Here is a 21,963-nt window from a genome sequence, read left to right on the forward strand (position 1 = left end):
TACACTATCCATGTAGAGGAACTGGTATTCTCGAACTTCGGCCTACTCTGATTCTGCTCGCAAGGACTCTCGGGTCCATGCATTTCCTTCCACTAACATGATTAATACTTGGGGCCAGACCATATCAATTACCATATCCTGGCGATATATTCTCTCATTCTCCGCATACCGATCCACTAACACATACAGAGTCTTCAGCATGATTGGACCGCCTTACCAGGCCTTCAGCCTATCTGGACCACTCTTAGAACCTTCAGCATGTCTGGACCGCCCTTTGGGCCTTCAGTCTGTCTGGACCATTCTAAGAACCTTCAGCATGTCTGGACCGACTCTCTGGGCCTTCAACTTGTCTAGACCGTTCCCCGAGCCTTCGGTCTGACTGGTACGCCTCCCGGCCTTCAGTCTCCCCGGACCGCTCAAACTATCAAACATCATTACAAACTACCCTCCCAGGGAATCTTTCCCATACATACTGTTCTAGCCCTCTAGGGGTTCCGAACTCTCATTCCGATCCTGTAATCCTTTCCATGGCCTAAACCCAGGCCTCACATCAGCCACTACCTTTCCTGTAACCATGGTCTACTCCCTGCCCCCACTTGACTATCACTTACTCATACCAACCCACACTCTTGGCTGACTGAAACACTTTCGAATCTCAACGGCTAATCAACCTCTAATGCTTGTCGATCCTCCTGAGAATTTTCCAATTCTCCCCGCTTAGAACACTGACTTCCAACCACCGTTGACTCGATCGGCATAAAACAATAAACCAAACTCAACATACTCCTCTTATTCATGAACTGATTTCCTCTGAACGAACAACCTCCACAAAATCGCTTTCCGGCATCGCACCCTACGAATTCTAGAGGACTTCGACTTTCCGCTGAACCCTCCTCAGATCCCAATCGCTATACCCAACAATAAGACCTTACAACCACTTTCTGACTATCGATCCCTTGGATGCTAACCACTTACAACTCCTGACTGCTATCACTTTCAACCAAACCAAGAAGCACGCAGAACAACGAATAAAATACAACATCATAAAATAACAAGATAACCAGACAACACGAAATGAAAACATACCCGCAACTGCATCCGGCTCTGCCCTGACCTCCTTTGCTGTAAGATGAAAAGCGTGCCCCTGAGCCCTCGGGGGCTCCGCTCCACTCTGACCTCCACCCGTAATCCTTAAAGTGGCTGGTGCTGGAGCCTGCACCGGTCCTGCAACAAGCTGTGGACAGTTGGCCCTCATGTGACCAACCTGATGACACTGGTAACAAATCCTCATATCCTGAACCGGGGCTGACTGGCGGCAATCCCTTGCGTAATGCCCCTCTCTCCCGCACTTGCGGCACGCACCACCAGACATACAAACTCTAGTGTGACCCTTCCCACACTTCCCACAGGTGCGGCTGCTCTGATCTCCAAACCTAGAATCAACGGTCGTGGACCGTTTCAGCGCCGGTTGTGACTGCATCGAGGCCTGCCTCTGCTCTCGCAACTGCAACTCAATCTCCAACTCACGCCGCCGAGCGGCCTCCTGCAACTCTAGTAAGGTCTCGCACCTCTGCGTAGACACGAAATTCCTGATATCCCTCTTGAGCATACTCAGATATCGGGACATCTGAGCCTGCTCCGAAGCAAACTCAGGACATAACATCGCCCTCTCGGTGAACATCCTGGTGATCACTGTCACCGACTCCGAATCCTGCTTCACTTCCAAGAACTCCTGAGCCAACCTCTCCCTCTCAACCCGTGGAACATAAAGGGTACTGAACATCTCCCGGAACTGATCTCATGTAACCGCAGCCCGCTGCACATCCAAATAAGATCCCGTAGTCAACCTCCACCAATCCTTCGCCCCAAGCCTCAAAAGGTTCAGAGCACACCTCACTCTCTGATCCGCAGGGCATGAACACGTGAAGAAACACCCCTCCACGTCCGACAACCATCTCATAGCAACGATCGGATCTTGAACTCCATCAAAAGTAGGGGGCTTCGTATTATCGAAGTTCCAATATTGAAAACCCCGACCGGCTCCTCCACCTACCGCTGCCACAGCTGTTGCGGCTGCCGCGGCTGGTGTCTCTGCTAGAGACGCATAGTGCTCATCAAAATACTCGACCATGGCGGTCTTGATCGGCCCAAACAGTTCCGGCAACTCGGCCTAGAACATAGCAGCAACCTCATCATGCAGGATATCACGAATCCTAGCATCCAGCTTGTCTGTGCTCATCTGACCGATAGCCTCGGGTGGTGCTGATCCACCCTGACCGCCCCCTCCTGCTCCCGATCCTAATCCGGATCCGCTCCCAGCATGCCTCGTAACCACCATACTGAAATTACTGCAAAACATCAGACGCTTCTCACTAACCTGGAAACCAACTCCCGACCCAGCCCTAGGGGTTGTGACTTCCTTGATACACGTATGGGTCCTGTGCTTTCAGTAGTACGGGTCCATACTACCTTCCACACCTACCCATATTTATATCAAGTATCACCACAACACCCTAGTGATGAGCATGCATAACAATCACTCAACCCTCACTCCTAGAGGAACATTGGAAATCTCATACAGAAAGAAACACTAAGCTAGCAGGCATCATAAATCAGGCAACTCTATCATGCAATTGCTGAAGATCCCTAGCCTAGTACTAGCATCATGTTCTATCATATCTCATAAATAAATAACTTGTATGGTATTTTGGGGTTAATTACTGGCTCCGGCTGATCGTACCTCCGCGTCCTCCTTTACTCATTTTTGAAAACCATTTTAAATTCTCTTTTGAAAACTCTCCTTGATTTAAGACTGGATTCACACGAATGTTCCTCCAATTCACTCAAACCAAGGCTCTGATACCAACTTGTAACGCTCTAAAAATTCAAACCAATTTAAACTTTTCAAAAACAACCCAATTTCATAAAGTTATTACAAAAAGGTTTTCAATACATTTATTATCAGAGTATTCCCAGAACCATATCATAAAACATGAACATGAGGAGCGGTACGATCACGCCTTTGCCTTGCCACGGTCTCCTGAAGTACCTGAAACATTAAACCACAACTGTAAGCCCAAAAGCTTAGTGAGATACCCCAAAAATACCAACCACAATACCTTACACATATCATATCATAACCAGAATAGAACAGCCATGCATTTTGGGTCTACTGTGTGATTGGTTCGCCGCACCAGGCCTACAGTCCACCTGGTCCACCCTCCGAGTCTAGCCATATACATCGAGTCTACAGTGTGATTGGTCCGCCCGCACTAGGCCTTCCATCTACCTGGTCCACTCTCTGAGTCTACAGTATGATTAGTCTGCCCGCACCAAGACTTCAGTCGGCCTGGTCCACTCTCCGAGCCTCGGCACGTCAGGTCCGCCCTCCTGGGGCCTACAGTCTATCCGGACTGCTCGCTGGGCCTTCGGGATAACCGCTCCACCATGGGTATGTTGGCCTACAACATAAAGAAGGACCCGTCTCAACCCAACCCAGTCAAACAACCATGTGCACATAAACAAATAATCATATAACAGTTCACAACTAATCAACCAATCTAGCAGATCACATACATAGCACATCCCTACCAGGATACCGACCTAACCAGTCACTAGCATAGAATCATCCTATAAACCAGGATACCGACCCTAACCAGGTCTCTAACATATACAATCCTAACTACCATGATGCAAACATAACGAAGCAATAACATAACAAACAACTACATGGCTTTCCATCCGATAAAGGGCCGACCTTGGTGCCGTAGACCCTGTCGATATAGTGAGGATAACTCACCTCGCAACTGCTGAAACTCTGAACTGAAGAAGCAGATGCCCGAACCACCGTCTCACCAAAAATCCTGAACTATCCAAAGTAGCAAAATAACCATTAGCCCAAGCACAAAATCCTTCTAAGGGTAAATTGACCAATTTACCCTAAACTCAATCTGATCCATGACTAAGGCCCACAATCAAAATATGAAAGGACCAACACTAAGTAAGCTCCCAAGCCCACTACTGGCCCATATTCCCTGACTCCTGATGGCCCACTAAGGCCCAAAGACCCAAAGTCTAAAGCGCAGCCCATACCGAGGCCCAAATACTCAAGGCCCAACTGGCAGCGTAACGTGGGGCGTAACTCAATGTACACTTAGTGTACCAGCTCCATGACGTGTATGTTGGGCGTACCTTCACGTACGCTCAATGTAGTGCTCTGTTAAGTCATTCCCTCATTAAGTGCTTACTACTCCATTCCAAGGGCTACAAACTCAGATCCAGGTCTTATTTCACGACTTAAACCATAAAGTCACTGACTTGGTGACTTAATATGGCTCAAACTAACTCAAACTTCCAAAATGATCTTCTACATCCAACAAGAGAACTAGATCTCATGCATGGGCTTAATAGGACCATAAAGGTTGGAACTTTACTACTTATGGGACTCTTATGACTCTAAGGGAGGCAACCCTGGTCTTAGAAACGAGCTTAAATCACAAGGACCCCTTCTTGGGACCAAAAGGTCCATAAACTTGTACTAGAGGAGATCTAAGAGATTAATCATCAAGCTCAGAACTCTTTACCTCAAAAGGGGTCCAGAAGATGATGCCTTTCCAGATCTACGAGCTCCAGCCACCCCACTCCTTCTTTGACAACTTCCTTTTTCTTCTTCTTGGCTCTCCTTTGCCAAAACAAGCTTTCGAAGGTCAAACACACCAAACAATGGAGGTGGGACGGCTATCTAGGGTTTTCTGAGGGTAAGAGAGTGTTTATGGAGGCTAGGGTTGGAACCATAATGTTCCTTTTATAGTGGATGTCCCTAAAATTAGGGTTTAATGACTCTGGGCATACGCTGGGCGTAACTCTAGTACGCTGGGCATACGCGTCTTGGTACCCGCGATCACTCACCCTACTACGCTAGGCGTACCCACGCATGTCCCAAATGCTTGCATGGTCTTTTTCATCACTTTTTCCATTATGGGCCATAAATGTCAATATCTTTAAAGTGTCATAACTCCTTCATTCTAAATCCGTTTCCGACGGACTTTATATCCACGAAAAGTTGGTGAGAAGCCCTACGCTTCTAGCGACACACCCTGGCCCAAAACCCCTTTTGAATAACACCCAATACCCATAAAAGGCCGAAATGCCCTTACTCTTGATCTCGGAAATCGAAAAGTAGATATTTTAAGAACGGGGCGTTACAGATATCCTCTTTTGGTTTCTTATTGGGCATTTTAGGTTATCTTGAGCATGCAAGAAAGTAAAATTAGAAACTTTAAATGTGAAACCAGTCCTAGGAACCCAGATCTATGAATTGGACGCATTGGAATTGAGAAAAATCGACTGTATAGTAATAGCATGCTTGGGACTCGGCGAGTTATTCTTCAGACTCGGCAAGTCGAGTCGCGAGTCCTCGGTTTTTCCCCGATTTGAGAGTTTAGGGTAAATCAGTGAGTAGAGTAAGGACTCAGTGAGTTAAAACTTGGTTCGACGAGTTGTTCATACAACTCGGCGAGTCAAAGACTGGGTGTGTTCTTCTGTTGAAAGGGAACTCGACGAGTTGTTCATACAAATCGGCGAGTCAGATGAAGATTAGATTCGAAGTTAGAACCCGTCGAGTCTTTGCCAAACTCGACGGGTAGAAGCGAGTAGAGGATTAGAATGGATGCTGGGGACTCGGTGAGTTGACGATCCAACTCGGCGAGTCTGGTCAACTGAAAGTTGACTTTGATCTAGAGGTTGACTTTTCCAGGGGTAAATAGTCATTTTACCTGAGATTTGTTATCAGTATTTCATTAAGTGTTTATGGGACTTGTAGCCGGGGAGTTCCGGAGCACCAGTCAGCCAATTTTAGAGCCAGTACCTCAACAACCAGCGTTACGAGGTGAGTTTCCTTCTAGTAGGAACGGGTCTACGGCTACAATGCCGACCCGTCTAGTTAGCAGTAGTTCCGGACTTCGGTCTGATGCAGTAGTTCAATGTGCTTGATGTCTTTGTGATTCAAGCATGTCTTTGTGTTATGTGTCCCAGACTTTGGTCCGATGCAGTATGCAGAATATGTGTTTATGCTAGTGGTTATGATTATGCTTTGCCACGTTTAGTCAGTTTCTGGACTTCGGTCCGATGCAGAGGGCAAGGCCCTGGTTAGTTCTGGACTACGGTCCGATGCAGTTTCTGGACTTCGGTCCGATGCAGAGGGCAAGGCCCTAGTTAGTTCCGGAATTCGGTCCGATGCAGTTTTCGGACTTCGTTCTGATGCAGTGGGCAAGGCCCAATATGTGTTTATATGTTGTTGTATGGTATGTGGTAGTTTGGGGAGCTCACTAAGCTTCGTGCTGACAGTTTTAGTTTTGGTTTCAGGTACTTCCGCTAGCAAGGGGAAGATCTCGGGTTGATAGCATCACACCCACACAACTTCAGTTGTATCATGCGAGTTTTATTCAGATATTTTGTTATGATTGATACAACCTTGTGTTGATATAGTTATTATGACTTTTGAGTTACTCATTCCATGGTTTTTATTATATATGACATTCGACGATGTGACTTTTAGTATTATTAAAACAAAAAGTTTTGGGTCGTATTTTGGGTCGTTTCATATCAAGTACACAAGTCCCACAATGATGTGATGCAATCGAGTCGTGCCCCTCCTTTAATATAAGAAAACTTGAAACATGCAAACCACAAATCGCATGCACAAAGCTTAGTGAGTTCCCCAAAATACCACACACAACACATCACAAATAAACAACTATGGGTTCTCGAATGGAGGTTGGTCAATGCTGGTGTGATAATTGTTGGTGTAGGAGAACTCTACCAGTGGAAGGTAAGTATCTTGTATCCTAACTCCCTCTAAAGTCCAATACACATGCCCAGAGAATATCCTCGAGTGTATGAATCGTCCGTTCACTCTGTCCATCGGTATGTGGGTGACATGATGTACTGAAGTATAGCTAGGTACCCAACTCCTCATGAAACTTCTTCAAGAATTTGGAAGTAAAGCAAACATCGTGATCTGAAACTACCAAAACTAGCACCCCGTGACGATCCACCACTTCTTGAATGTAGATGTCAGCCAACTTCTCAGCAAATATACTATAGGCGATAGGTATGAAGTGGGTGCTCTTGGTCAATCTATCCAGGATGAACCAAATGGAATAAACTCCCCCTGCCGTCCTTGGTAGATTCATGTTGAATTCCATGGTAATCTCCTTCCATTTCCACATAGGAATGGGCAATAGCTGCATCTTACCATGGGATCACTGGTGTTCAATCTTGAATTTCTTGCAAATCATGCACCGCTCAATGAACCATGTTATCTCCCTCTTCATACAGAGTCACCAATAACTCAGCCTTAGATCTCGATACATCTTCGTGGTAATTGGATGAATCGAAAACCTTGACTTATGAGCCTCCTCCAGAACTATCCGCCTCACCCTACCAGAAGCCGGAACCCAAGCTCTGCCACACTGAGTCAACAACCCTCGACTATCTCTGCCAAACAATAGGATCTGCCCCCTAATCCGTTCAGCCTTCTAATTCTCCTTTTTCAACACCTCCACCTAAGCCTCCTTGATCAAATCCAACAAAGGAGAATGATAACCATCCTCATACATATGTTCCCCATAGGTGTACTCACTGCCTTGCGGCTCAACGCATCGGCCACCACATTGGCCTTCCTTAGGGTAGTACAAGATCTCACAATCACATTTGGCCCCAGCCCAACCTACGATTTCCCAGTATTACAGATGTCGATGCCTACTCACAACCCTTCACCCAACCATATGATGATCTAAATCATCCTAAAGAATGCCACGATCCAAGTCATAAACTTTCATCACTGCTACCACCGCCTACCATTCTAGGGAAAGCTACGGCTGCTACGCAGTCTTATAACACCTCCACAACCGCACACTAACCTGATGAATGCTACGGCTACTCCGTAATATTATAACACCTCTAAAACTGTACACTAACTTGGTCAATGCTACGAGTACTCCGTAGTATTACTCCATTTCCACAACCACACTCTAACCTGGTGAGTGCTATGTCTGCTCCGTAGTCTTACATCACTCCTACAACCGCACGATAACCAAGTAAATTCTACGACTGCTCCGCAGTCTTACATCACTCCCACAACTGCACACTAACTTGGGGAATGCTACGACCACTCTGTAGTCTTACATCACCCCCACAACTGCACACTAACCAAGAACACTGCGAGCCAAAACCCTGCCTACCGGACTCTATCAGGTGTCTAGGTCGTGCTTCAGACCCTTAAGCCTTCATCAAACAAGAACATGCAGAGAGGTCCTAACGCAACCTTCGACCTGAACCTAACCATGAATCCTTATCAATTGTTCTGATGCTCATCACTAACCAAAGAACATTGTTTCTTGCTTAACTATGAACCCTCTCGCAACCAAAATTGGTTCTCTAGTTGACTACCTTCCCAGTTAATCCTTAATCAAAATAAATCTTATCCGCATCTCCCGATTAGCCGTTCAAGGCCCCGCCGGCCAAAGGGTAATATGCTACACACTCACAATCCTGACCTATATTCAATTCTTCCCAACCTCAAGGAACCCTGGCACTCCCTTTAGATATACCGATCCACAACTCTAACATGGGCACAAGCTCTAAAGTGGCTCGCACTTGGAACTATCCTCGACGTCCCCAAGTGACCATCCCTCATTCTGATCCGTCTACACTCTGATAACATCATAATCACTGGATTACCTAGCCATCCCACAATCTTCCTACCAAATCACCACCACATTGAGCTACTGCACTAAGATCCGATGATCAAACGATATCGGGTGCTCAGACCCCAGACCAGATGAAGCACTTCACTATTCTCAATAAGGATTGTCATATCCAAAGTACCCTCCCTTGATACAATTTCACATCTACCTACTATCCCAACGGATAACAAGGAACCCAAAGACACACAATTAGAACAGATAGATAATCACTTCAATGTTCTTCCTACTACCAAAACTACCCCGAGTCTGCTATAGACCATAAGTCCACAATCCAACAATTTAAGGAAACATACCCATAAACCATGATATACCATAACAGAACATTATGATGAATGAGAACAACTGGCGATTGATAAAATGCACTGACAACTAGAGATGCACACAAAAACCGGTTTCACTATTCAAAATCAGATACAATCCGAAACCGGATTGGGTCAAAACCGGATTGGGTCAAAACCGGTTTTGACCAAACCGGATTGGATCAGAACCAAAACTGGATTTTCAATCGGATCCTAATCCAACATTTCAAATCGGATTTGATACCGGATCGTAAACCGGATTTGCTAAAAACCGGATCCAAATCCGCTTAAACCCCACTAAAATCGGTTCAAACCGGATTAGAATCGTATTCGGATTTTGAGCGGATCCGGATTGGATTTTGACCGGATTCGGATCGGATTTTCACCGAATCGGATTCTTGATGATGAAAGCGAAACCGGATTGGATTCGGATCCGAATCGGATTTGGGTTTTGTGCATCTCTACTGACAACAACCTGCTGATCTGTAGTTTTCTAGTGAACTAAACTCATGCAGAACTACATATACCCAACCCGGAAGTCGATGGACAAATCACCCACTACTTATCTTAGACTATAGGTAGCAATCCACACCCTACTAGTGAATCTTTCAAACACTGATATTCAACCCGAGCGACTCAAACGACTCATGAACTAAACATCAGCGAACCAAAGCCTCACATATCCAGACCACAAACCCCTATAACACATTCTTCTAAAACCGCGAACTCAAACAGATCGATGATTTTTCAAAATAGCATGCCTAGTTCTCCCCCACTTGGGTTCAAACTATCACCAACTAACGTTGCAAACAAACCCCACTCAAACCAACTCAACCAGGTACATACCATCCCTAACTCTTGGAATGTATAACACAACACAAGATAATCTCCCAGATAAAGATCCAACAACTCAAAGACATACCAAATCTCAGATGGAGACCTCGAAAACTTCCCAGACCTAACCATGTCTATCATCAAGAATCCCATGCAAATGCACAAACAATAACTCTAATAGGCCATTCATAGATTTGATTCTATATCTAAGAACAATTGGACTACCACAAACTCTGCCCCTGATTCCCTGACCTTTACTCCATCGCGAGACGCAATCATGCAATATAAGGCATCATCCTCACCGTCAATACACAACAAAAGTTGTTGCTCCCGATCCACTATTCCTGATAATCTGGAACAACCTGCCAGAGCACGCTCTAACTGAACTCAAGGAAATCAGAGCACTGATCCTCATCTTGATTAATCTCCACGAAAATGAATTTCTTTCCACGTATGAAAAATTGGAAGGGCAAAACCCTCATCATAGAAAATGACATCATAAGCCATCGGTTGATCACTAGAACTCAAGACTGCAATCCTCAAGCTGCTCATCCCAACCGCTCCCTCCTTGAGTTCCACGACTCAGATTGGCACTACCTTAGGTAGGGCCCCCAAGACCTTAAAATCAACTACTCATCTAGGTCTACACCATCCAATCCCAACTGGCATGTCCACTAAGGCCCAAACAATCACCTGGCCCATCTTCTTCCCGAACAACCATAACCGAAAAGTTGATGATACCCAAAATGTTGCAACCGATTCATGGTGCCAAACCATGCTTATAAGTTTGTAAAAATAGTTCATATGATCCATAAACTATACCTAAAAATCGTCCATCTAGCTAAAAATCGTTCCTTTGTTCCATAAACTATACCTATTATACTTTATAAGTTTGTAAAAATAGTTCATATGATCCATAAACTATACATATTATAGTTTATAAGTTTATTTCCACGTTTTAACAATTTTCACGTATAAATACCTATTAACGGTAAGAAAAACTAATAAGTAAATTATATTTTTAAACACAAGATTTCTTGTATTTTACTTGTATCCCCCCTAAAACATTGAAAAAGCTTGGAAAAATATGGGGGTATGAACTCACCTTGTGTGCAGTTTTGACTAGATATCGAGACAAAAGCGGTGACCTTCGGACTAGAATACGGGAAAGATGTCATGATCCTAATGATTTTAAACACACAATAGTGCATGAATAATATTATTTAATCATAAACATGTTTGTATATCATTAGACTATAAAGGCTTACAATGATTTCCAAATGGAAATGACTTGAAGAAAAACTCCAGGAGATGCTTTTAAGGATGAAAGGAATATAGTTGATATTTGAGAGAGAAAAGTGAGTGTTTTCGTTTACTGGATGTGTAGAATGAAAGAAGGATCTTATATGAGGCTTATATATGCAGTAACTTAAGTATGAAGGAACTCATGATGCGGTGGATGTAAGGTTTACGGATCTAATCACATTGGGAAGTTAACTATGGATAAGATATGAAGATATTTAGGAGTTTTTACGAATTAATTAATTTCTGGAAAGTGAGTTTTCAGAACTAGGCAAACTGTGAACACCTCCTTGATTCTTTTTAAAACCGTGAACTCATTTCATTTGATACCCTAAACCGTCAACACTTCCTTGAATAAGTTTCCAAACCGTGAACACATTCCTTGAATAGGTTTCCAACCATGACCACACTTCTTGAATAAGTTTCCAACCGTGAACACACTCTTTCTTTGATACTTCAGACCGTGAACCATTATTCTAGATGTTTTGGACAGTGAACTATATGCAAATAAATTCCTAGGTTGTAAACTCAAAGTGGTGGGTTATTTTATTGCTTAAACCTTAGTCTTTTAACTTATATTAACTTATACTTGCTTAACCCAAAATAGTATCTAATCTATTCTTAGTTACTAGTTTATAAACATGTCCTAATGGCCATAGGGGATACAATGCACCAAGGATTGAAATGTAGTTTACACTAGTATTTGGTTAGGGTTTAGACCATGCTAGGTCTAAAATTTGGAGTTGTGACACAGTAAACATCTTGGTGATCTCTGTCACCAACTCAGACCCCTGCCTCAAGTCCAAATATTCATGGGCCAATCTCTCCCTCTCAACCAATGGAACATATTTTGTGTAGAACATCTCAGAGAACTGCTCCCGTGATACAACAACCCTCTACTCCGGAGTGTAGGAGCTAGTAACCAACCTCCACCAATCCTTCAACCCCAACCGGAGATGGTTCAAGGTGCACCTGACCTTCTGGTCAGTTGGGTAGGAGCAAGTAAAAAAACATCACTCAACATCGGACAACCACCTCATTGCAATGATAAGATCCTGAACCCCATCGAACACTCAGGGCTTCGTATTGTCGAAGTCCAAGTACTGGAAGGCTCTCTCTCCATGAACCCTAACAGTCGCAACGACCATGGTAGCTGCAACAATAGCATCCTCAGAAAGTGTAGTGTAACTGTAACATCTGGACTCCCAGGTATATTATTTATTTATTTATTCATTTTGAGGACCATTGAGCAACTCGTCAAGTTGAGTCGCGTGTGGCCACGTAGGATTAATGGCCTACTCGACGAGTCCGAGTGTCGACTCGCTGAGTAGACGCTGAGTGATGAAAACCTAAATCCTCGTGTTTGGGACTTATTTAAGGGCACTTATAGCCTCATTTGCGGGCATCAGCTGCCCAACTTCATTGAGAGAAAACCCTAATCGACCATTGAGCTAAGAGTGAGTATTTGAGCTAACCTTGAGTGTTTGGTGCATCTTTTGAAGAGGATGGAAGGATTCCAAGCCAAGGGACGAGAAGGGGCTGTTAGATCCGCAGTTATTCCATCAAAGAGCTTATGTGGAAGGTAAGAGTTCACACTTTTCTCATGTTATTGGGTAGATCTCATGATTTTGGAGTTAGGGATTTTCTATCTAATATTGAGACTTTGAGGGTATTGAGTTCATATGGAGGTTTGGACTTTAGATCTGGACCTTGTGAGGTCCCTAGAGTCTAAAGGTCCCTGCTTTATTCAGCCTTAATAGAGCTCTTGAGTTAAAAACCCTTATTAGAGCATGTTCTTGGCATTTCAAGCCCAAAGTGCCATGCATGGATGTAAAGCTCATGGCTTTATGTGATAAACGAGCCTTTAGAGTTTAGATCTAGAGTTTGGGAAGGTTCTCTGTCTTGTAATCGTCTGAATGAGAAATTAGTCTGAATGGACTCGCCGAGTCAATGAGTCGACTCGACGAGTCAGTTAGGGTTAATACGATGAGCTTGAGCATGCGGAAGCTCGACGGGTTGGGTTCAACTCGACGAGCTGAGTTGGACCTTCCAAAGACTTCTGAGGAAAACGAGTAGACTTGACGATTCACATGGGCGCACTCGGCGAGTCGGGTCAAACATGGACTGTTGACTCGAGTTTGACTTTTGTGGACTTTAGGGTTTTTGTCGACATGAGTAGTGGAGACCATGGAAGGGTAAAATGGTCTTTTATCCATTCCAGAAGTTAGAGAGAGAGAGAGAGAGAGAGAGAGAAACACTTGGTACATTTTGAGTATGAGTAGAGTATTATTTAGAGACAATTACTCTATGTGTTAGGCGAGGCCTAGTTTGAGATTCCGTGTGTGATGTTGTTGCTTGCTAGCTTACAAGGTGAGTCTTCTCACTACACTTACCATGAGTGGTACCTTTGTGTGATTGAGATTTTTATTATGCTTACCTGTGTATCTTAATATTTTGCATTATGTCTTTGTGATTTATGCTGAGTATTGTTATTATGAGCTTATTGAGTTAGGACCAGAGGGTCCTACTGAGACACAATGACCGGAGGGTCTTATTGAGTTATAGCCTAGAGTGGCTAATGAGTTGTGTGTGGTATTTTGGGGAACTCACTAAGCTTCGTGCTTACCGTGTTACGTGTTATGTGTTTCAGGTACTTCCAAGGATCGCGAGAAGGCCCCGACTTGATTGTGCACACACACTCGTATTTGAGATATGTTTTTGGAGGATCCTGGATTTGTGATAAACAATTTTTGAAAAATTTGTTAATGTTTGACACTTGAGATTTTTGAGAAATGTGACATGTGTTATTATGTGTTTGAAAATGAAAATTTTGATTTGAAAATTTATGTCGTTACAGTAACGGTCATCAGATTACTCAATTATGGCGGTCTTGATAGACCCGAACAACTCCAGTATTTTTCCCTGGATAACAGTCATAACCTTAGAAGAAATCAACGCCCTAATCTTATCCTTAGTCAACCATGGCCTATCCTTGCCACTAATCTTACGGATCCCCTCGTGAACACCATACTAAAAATAAACTAGAAAATATCATATAAGGTGCATTTCATACCATATGAGTTATTCTAAATAACGACACCCTAGGTGTTGTGACTTCCCTATTACGCCTACGGGTCCAATGCTTCCGGTAGTACGGGCCCATACTACCTTCCACACCTACCCGTATTTGTCTCAGAATATCATCATGACAACCCTAACAACACACATTAGAATACACATACATCCTATTCTCACTCCCTAGTGAAATTCTAGGCATTCCTCAACTAGACGAATGCTTACACATAACCCATCCATGAAACTTCCAACACTTGCAAGAAAACGCATCATCAGTACCACATACTCCCTAGGCTATCCTAGGATCCACATCTCACCCTACTATCAATTGCCAAACGACTCCAATTTGTGCCAGTTAACTACTACATGAATATAATCACATGCAAAGTAACTTAAATAATCTTAGATGAAAAGATTCAACCCTACGCCGGTTGGACTCAGACAAGAATTGTGCCATAGGACCAAATCCTTCACTCTAAAATTATTTAACCCATGCAACATGTGACTTAACGTATTCAATTCATAATTAAATCATACTCGAAAGAGTCCTACAACAATAAGCAAGAAACCACTAGGGAAAATCATGCATCATACATCAAGCAATTCTATCATGCAATTCCTAAAGATCCCTATCCTACAACTAGCATGTTATTCTACCATAACATAATAAATAACAGTGTGGGTAACTTGGGGTATACTTTCTTGCTCCAGATGATCGTACACATTGCTCCTTCCTTGGTTATTTTGAAAACAATTTTGAAAACGATTTATAAACTTTTGCAGTTCCCTAGTTTGAGTCTGGATTCACATGAATGTTCATCCAATTATCTCAAACCAAGGATCTGATACCAACTTGTAACACTCCAAAAATCAAAGAAATTTAAAATTTTCAAAATCAACCATTAACCAACATTGTTTACAAAAATAGTCATTGTTTTAAAAGCACTATTTCAAAACAGAGTTTTCCCAAGGCCTAGTGACATAAAACAGGACGTTGTGCACGATCACACATTTGCTTTCCAACGATCCTCAGAAGCACCTGAAACGATAAACTAAAAACCTATAAGTCAAAGCTGAGTGAGTTCCCCCAAAGTACCAGCACACCACATAGCAAACAAGCATACAAATATGAGTAGGAAGCCAGACCGAACTGCCTTGCAGGTCCTATAACTTATCTGGATCGCTCTACAAGCCTTCAGCGAGAATGGATCACCTTGCAGAGCCTACAACATATCCGGTCCGCTCTACAGGCCGCCGACCTGACTAGACCGCCTCGCAGGGCCTACAACCTATCTGGTCATCCCTGGGTCTGTTGGCCTACAACACAAAGCAGTATCGCCTCAACCCAACACAATATGTCGACATATGCAACAGATAAACATAAAAACAGAGCTAAAAAAATACAGATAATCATACGGATCTACTAAACAGCTACAAACTAGCATAACACTATCCTAACCAGGATAAATAACCTACTTGGCCGACATTGGTGCCTTCGACCCACGGGTATAGTGAGGAAAACTCACCTCTCAGTCAAAATGCAAGCTGAATAAATCTCTGCTCCGAAAATCGACTCAATGATCACCTAACCAAAACAAAGGACCTAATCTTAATTAATAGCTCAAAATACCCAAAATACCCCTAGGTCAAATTTGCTCAAACCTCTAGTCAAAGGTCAAGGTCAACGAGTCAACTCGGTCAACTATGATGAGTACACGGGGCATACTCAACTTGTACGTTGGTAGTGCACGAGCCTTGATCGGGATCGGGCGGTTGACTCTGTATGCACGACGTACGCAAAATTACGCATGACGTATACACCGAAGTCCTTATTCCATATAAAGAGCTTAATACGTTAAGCTCTTACGTTCCAATTGTAGATCCAAGGCCAAAATACCACTGAAAGTCATAAAGTTTCCAACTTTATGACTTTGCATGCCCATTAAGTGCTTAATACCTACAATCTTAACTTCCTAACACCTAAAGACATTCTAGAGTATGCATGGGAAAAAACTAAGCATCAAGATCTCATTTTTATGACTCAAGACCCCTCATTGGGTCTGAAAGGATGACTTATTTGGTTAAGAGCATGCTATCCTCAAGAATCACAAAGGTCGGGACCAAAAATGCCATAAATGAAGGAATATCTAGATCTACAAGAAAAGATGATAAAAACTAGGAGTTTTTTACTGCTAGCACGGTGAGAATCCCAGATCCAAACTTCTTCATTTTCCTCTTGACGACAAAGGGATGAACAGCTAATGATTGTGTCTGAATTTACCAAATTCAGTAATGTTAACAAACAAGATGTTTATAACAGAAAATGTCATCAACAAAAGCCCGAGGAAATCAAGGCGAAGAAGTAACTAATTATGTGAAAAAAAATGACACTATAAAGGTTTACAAGTCTAACTTTAACCACGTGATTATTTGACAATAGTACGTTTGATTGCACTACTAGCATAAAAGAGTGTAATGGTGGAATTAAATATTTATATATATTTTTAATGAAGTTTTTAATTATTATTTAATTTTGTAATTTTTTATTAATGAAATGCAAGGTTTTAAATAACGTTAATCATGACTTGGTGATAATGTCAAACCTTAAACTTTTAAGAGTCGTGACAAGACACATCATTGGTAAGGTGTGACTTAAGGCGTCAATTGTGTGTGTGTGTGTATATATATATATATATATATATATATATATATATATATATATATATATATATATATATATATATATATATATTCATTTTTATATGCATATATGACTTAAGGCAATATTTTGTTAAAACATAATGTCAAATACAAGCTTTAGAGTCATGACGTGTCATGGTGAAACCATGACGAGCTTTTAAAACCTTAATGAAATGTTATGATCATTAATTTTTAGTTTTTATATTATTTTGTGTAATTTAATTTTTTATTAGGAAATGAAAGATTGAATGGGATAAAAATATGACAATTTTTATTGCTGTGAGATGATACTGGAATAAAATAAGAATGAGAAAAGAAAATTTTGATTTGACGTTAATATGAACAAAAGAAATGAAGGAATGGGAACCTGACTATTCCTTATGATAAATTCTAATAAGTATGATTAATACACTACTGAGTAATATTTATCTAGTAGTGAGATGGGTATGGCCGTATGGTAGTATAGTACTGAAATTCATATGATCAGCGAGTTTAGTTTTAAAAAACCTCTCCATATAACTTGTTACAGAAATACTGGAGGCCTTTTATTTGAAAAATCATTTGAAAAAGCTCTAAAAGATACTCCTATTATGAATGTTCTTATGGTTGTTAGATTAGGTTAAAATGATCAAAGTTATAAAAGGAGAACTTGTTTTTGAATTATGTTTTTTTTACTCTTTTAGTTAATACATTATCTTGATAATTTTCGGATAGCAAAAGCACTCAGCCACTCATAACCAATATATACTTTAGCTCATTTTTATGCCAACTCGTTTTTTATAGAATGCCACAGCCAATCCATGAATTTGACCCTCATGTAAAACTACATAACTTAAATATATAAAAGGCCAGCATAAAAGCATGATTGACATAAGAAAAAGGAGCGTGGGAAAAAGCTTTCCTTCTTTCCCTAATACCTTAATACCCTAAAGCTGCTTTTTCATCAAATAGATTTCATCTTTGGATTACCGATACTTTTCTTTAGTGTTGTCGTCAAGGACTTGGGTAACTTCCTTCTTTGTGCCTAAAATCTAAGTCCACCCATTTTTACGCCTTCTTACGAGCTTTTGTTATATGAGTTTCATGTGTTCTTGTTTGTTGTTTATGTCGATTCTCACTGTATTTTAAGATTTGTTCGTTTTTTCGGGTGAAGATGATTAATATGAGTAAAAATCTTTCTCTCTCTCTCTCTCTCTCTCTCTCTCTCTCTCTCTCTCTCTCTCTCTCTCTCTCTCTCTCTCTATATATATATATATATATATATATATATATATATATATATATATATATATATATATATATATATATATATATATATATATATATATATATATATATATTGTGTGTGTGTTTGCGTGTTTGCGAGCGCAAAACATCTATTAGTCTCAGGACTTACCTTCCACCCCTCTCAATTATTCATCCTCTCTCTCTCTCTCTCTCTCTCTCTCTCTCTCTCTCTCTCTCTCTCAAATAAATAGTGTGGATCTTCCCCTGCCTCTCCTTATTACAAGAATAGGTTTAGTGCTTTCTTTCGAGTATTTTGATCCGTTCTCCTTCATCTGATCTCATGGGTGTTTAACAAAGGGTTTCTAACAGAGTTCTTTGGCATTCTGTCCACCTCCCCTTTTATTTATCAAAACCAACGGCTGTAAGAGGGTATAGATATACGGAAAATACAAGAAACTTTGTACATCTGAGCGTGAAGTTGATGAGGGTCTAGTGTTAAGAATAGAAGGAAGATAGAGATGGTGGTTTATTATTTGTGTGGGGGTGGAGGTGGGCATACTGCCAATGGAGTTCTGTTGGTATCTCTTTGTAAAACCCTCTTGATGATATATATTACCTTGCTGGACTCTCATCGTTATTGATGCTTTACACACAAAATTAAATGCAGAGGTTCCGTTGCAATATCGTTCATTTTCCATCTTGATCTAACTCGTTCCTGTTGTTTGATTAATTTTGTACTTCAACTTCACTTGATAATTAAATTCACTTGTAGTCAGTCTTTCAGGAGATCATGCATGCTAATAGTACTTTGACCTTTATGTGTGTTTCTAAGCTTGATTCAACAAGGCTTCTCTCTTCTTTATGTGAGTTATATTATGTTTTTTTTTCTCTGACTTCTATATCTTTAGAAGACCATGCATGCTTGTTTAGAGGGTGATTAATTATGATTTTATCTATGTACCATCTAATCTTCTACTATATTTAATTTATGTATGTTTTTTTTCAGTACTGGTGTAATGATTCATCGCAAAAAGAAGATATCATCATCAAAAGTAAAGCACATGCTTGTAAGTCCTACTCTTTGACGCTTCCTAAGTTTTCAAGATTTTAAAGCAGACATGATAATTTTTAGAACCTTAAAGGAAGAACACTAGATGATTACTTAAAGACTATACTCTATCATCAACCTAAAAATTCGAAGTATATTTTTGATCCAGAAATTTTAATCTTTTTGTAAAATCCTTGGTAATCTTTGGAATGATCAGTAACTTTCTATCTTGTGGGTTTTCTATTAGAACTTTGTGTTTAATAGGATTTCGAGATCTTAAACCCTGCATTATCCTTCTACAACTTACAAAAGGAAGAACATTAGAATATTACAAGATTACTTGTAAACCCTACTTTATAAAAATCAAGCATGATTCAAGAAATTTTCACCTTAAATTAATTTGTGGGTGATCTTTGAATGATCTAAAAGTTTTTTTTTTCTTGGGGGTTGTCTTAATTACTTATTTATCTATATATTTTGTGTAGAGGTTTGTAATACATACATGATCTAATGGAAGAACCTAGAAGATCACAGAAGTCTTTCGCCATCAAGATTTGATTTTAATTATAAGAAAAACAGTTGAAATTTAGAAATACTTCATGAGTGCATGTATGCCTCGCTCGGTAACTTGGTGTACACAGAGGATCGAGGTGTACTGGTTGATGGTACTAGCTAGCTCTTAGTTGAAAAGATTGTAGTCTTGTACCAACATTTAATGATGCATGTTACAGGAAGGAGGGATAAAGAGGTAGGCCAAATAGATATATGGATTTATAACCTTATCTCACATATAGATGCATTAAACATTAAAATATTGTAAAAGTATAAAGAATGTGTTTGTTAGACATATATTAACATTCCTAGGATGACAGGGTTATTAATAGTAACCAGCCAAATTACATCAAAATTAGCGTAACCTTTTGTATTAATTACGAAAAACTATAAATATATGGTGCGGTTTTTTATCTTGATTAACCGAATATATATGGTTCGGTTATGATTTTTATCTAAAACCGAACCACTATAAAAATTGAATTGTACCAATAATATTAATAAATCTTTTAATATAATATAATATTACATATATTGTATATAATTATATTACAAATTGAAAATTAAAAGGTAATTATTTGGAATTAAATAGAATAAGTAATTATTCTTCTATCAATACAATTATGTATATACAAATGTTCACTTTTTATAACAATGAACTTTACTTTTTTCAATTTTTATATAATTTTTATTTTTATTTTTATGTCATATTAGACCATTATGGTTAACCGATATTAACTATTAATTATAATCATTAACCGATTAAAACCAATAACAAAAATCAATATTAACTCTTTTTCAATGGTTATCGAAATACATTAACCAATTATAATGGTTATAGTTTGGTTTTGACCAATAACCAAACCAAACCGCTTCATACACACCCTTATAAAATTGTATATTTTACCTTTATTATACTTTGAATAAATAAATAATGCCTTATCATTTTATGTATATGCATCTTCAAACATAATAACTAAAGACGTGTTAGAGTTTGTGACATTTTTTTAATTTTATAGTCCAAAAGATATTTCAAAAAAATTCATGTTTATTATAATAAAATTAATCTTGTAATTTTAGCTTTTATACAAAGGTTTATGTCGTTATACACATTCTAAAAGATTCTAGTTGTTTTTTCCAAGTATTCCTACACAAATAAAAGTTTCAAACTTCTAACTAACAATTTTTTTTACAATAAATATTCTACTGTAAAACATTTATTCAAAATTTTAAATTGAGTTAATTAAGGCGTTGTTTGTATTTCAAAAACAAAGTATATGCAATCTGTACATTACATCTGCAAATCTTTTCGGTAGAAACTATGGATCAAACATTTTCAGTTCCAAGAAAAAAGCTATTTATTTTTTTAACTTTGTAAGTTGTTAAAATAAACTAAATTTTAAAAAAAAAATGATTTTTTAACTTAAAATAGTTTTTTAATATCGAAATAAATAGTTTAATTAGTTTTACTAAACACGCTGAAAAACAAATTTTACAATAAATATTCTACTGTTAAACATTTATTCAAAATTTTAAATTGAGTTAATTAAGACGTTGTTTGTATTTTCAAAGACAAAGTATATGCAGTCTGCACATCACATTTGCAAACCTTTTTAGTAGAAAAGATGGATCAAATATCTTCGGTTCCAAGAAAAAATTTTGTTTGTTTTTTTTTTTTTTTTTGTTTTTGTTTTTTTTTTTTTTTTTAACTTTGCAAGTTGTTAAAATAAACTAAAATTTTAAAAAAAAATGATTTTTTAACTTAAAATAGTTTTTTAATATTGAAATAAATAGTTTTTGTTTTATAACACTCAAAGGTTCCATCAAATTCAAAGTCCTTTCAATTTCAATTCATTTAAGATATTTAATATTACTTAGCACTTTTTGACGAATCTATATCAAAATTTATTTATTATTGTATAACACTTCTATTTTTCATAACCATTTTTTATTCTATTTCTTTTATGTGATATTGTATTATGATTAATGTGTTTGTCTGAATTTTTTTGAATTTTAATGACAATAGTGATGGGTTATGAGCCTAGTCATAGCAATAACAGTTCTGATCTATAGATTTATAACAACAGATCTGTCTCAATCAATATATACAACTTAATGGACTTAATAGAAACGAATCGTACCTTCTTGGTTTTCTTCG

At 39.5% G+C, this 21,963-nt stretch overlaps 1 long non-coding RNA gene across 2 annotated transcripts; it reads left to right on the forward strand.

Moving 5' to 3' along the window:
- The first annotated feature begins 18,341 nt into the window (after positions 1 to 18,341).
- On the forward strand, positions 18,342 to 20,218 carry LOC111921319 (uncharacterized). 2 transcript variants are annotated; one of them, XR_002860145.3, is made up of 3 exons: positions 18,342 to 19,068; positions 19,212 to 19,272; positions 19,739 to 20,218. It is a non-coding gene; the product is annotated as an uncharacterized LOC111921319 (long non-coding RNA). The 2 variants fall into 2 exon arrangements; XR_006187448.2 differs by having other exon boundaries at positions 18,342 to 19,272.
- The last annotated feature ends 1,745 nt before the right edge of the window (positions 20,219 to 21,963 follow it).

This window comes from Lactuca sativa, chromosome 9 (assembly GCF_002870075.4).
Source record: "Lactuca sativa cultivar Salinas chromosome 9, Lsat_Salinas_v11, whole genome shotgun sequence".
NCBI lineage: Eukaryota > Viridiplantae > Streptophyta > Magnoliopsida > Asterales > Asteraceae > Lactuca > Lactuca sativa.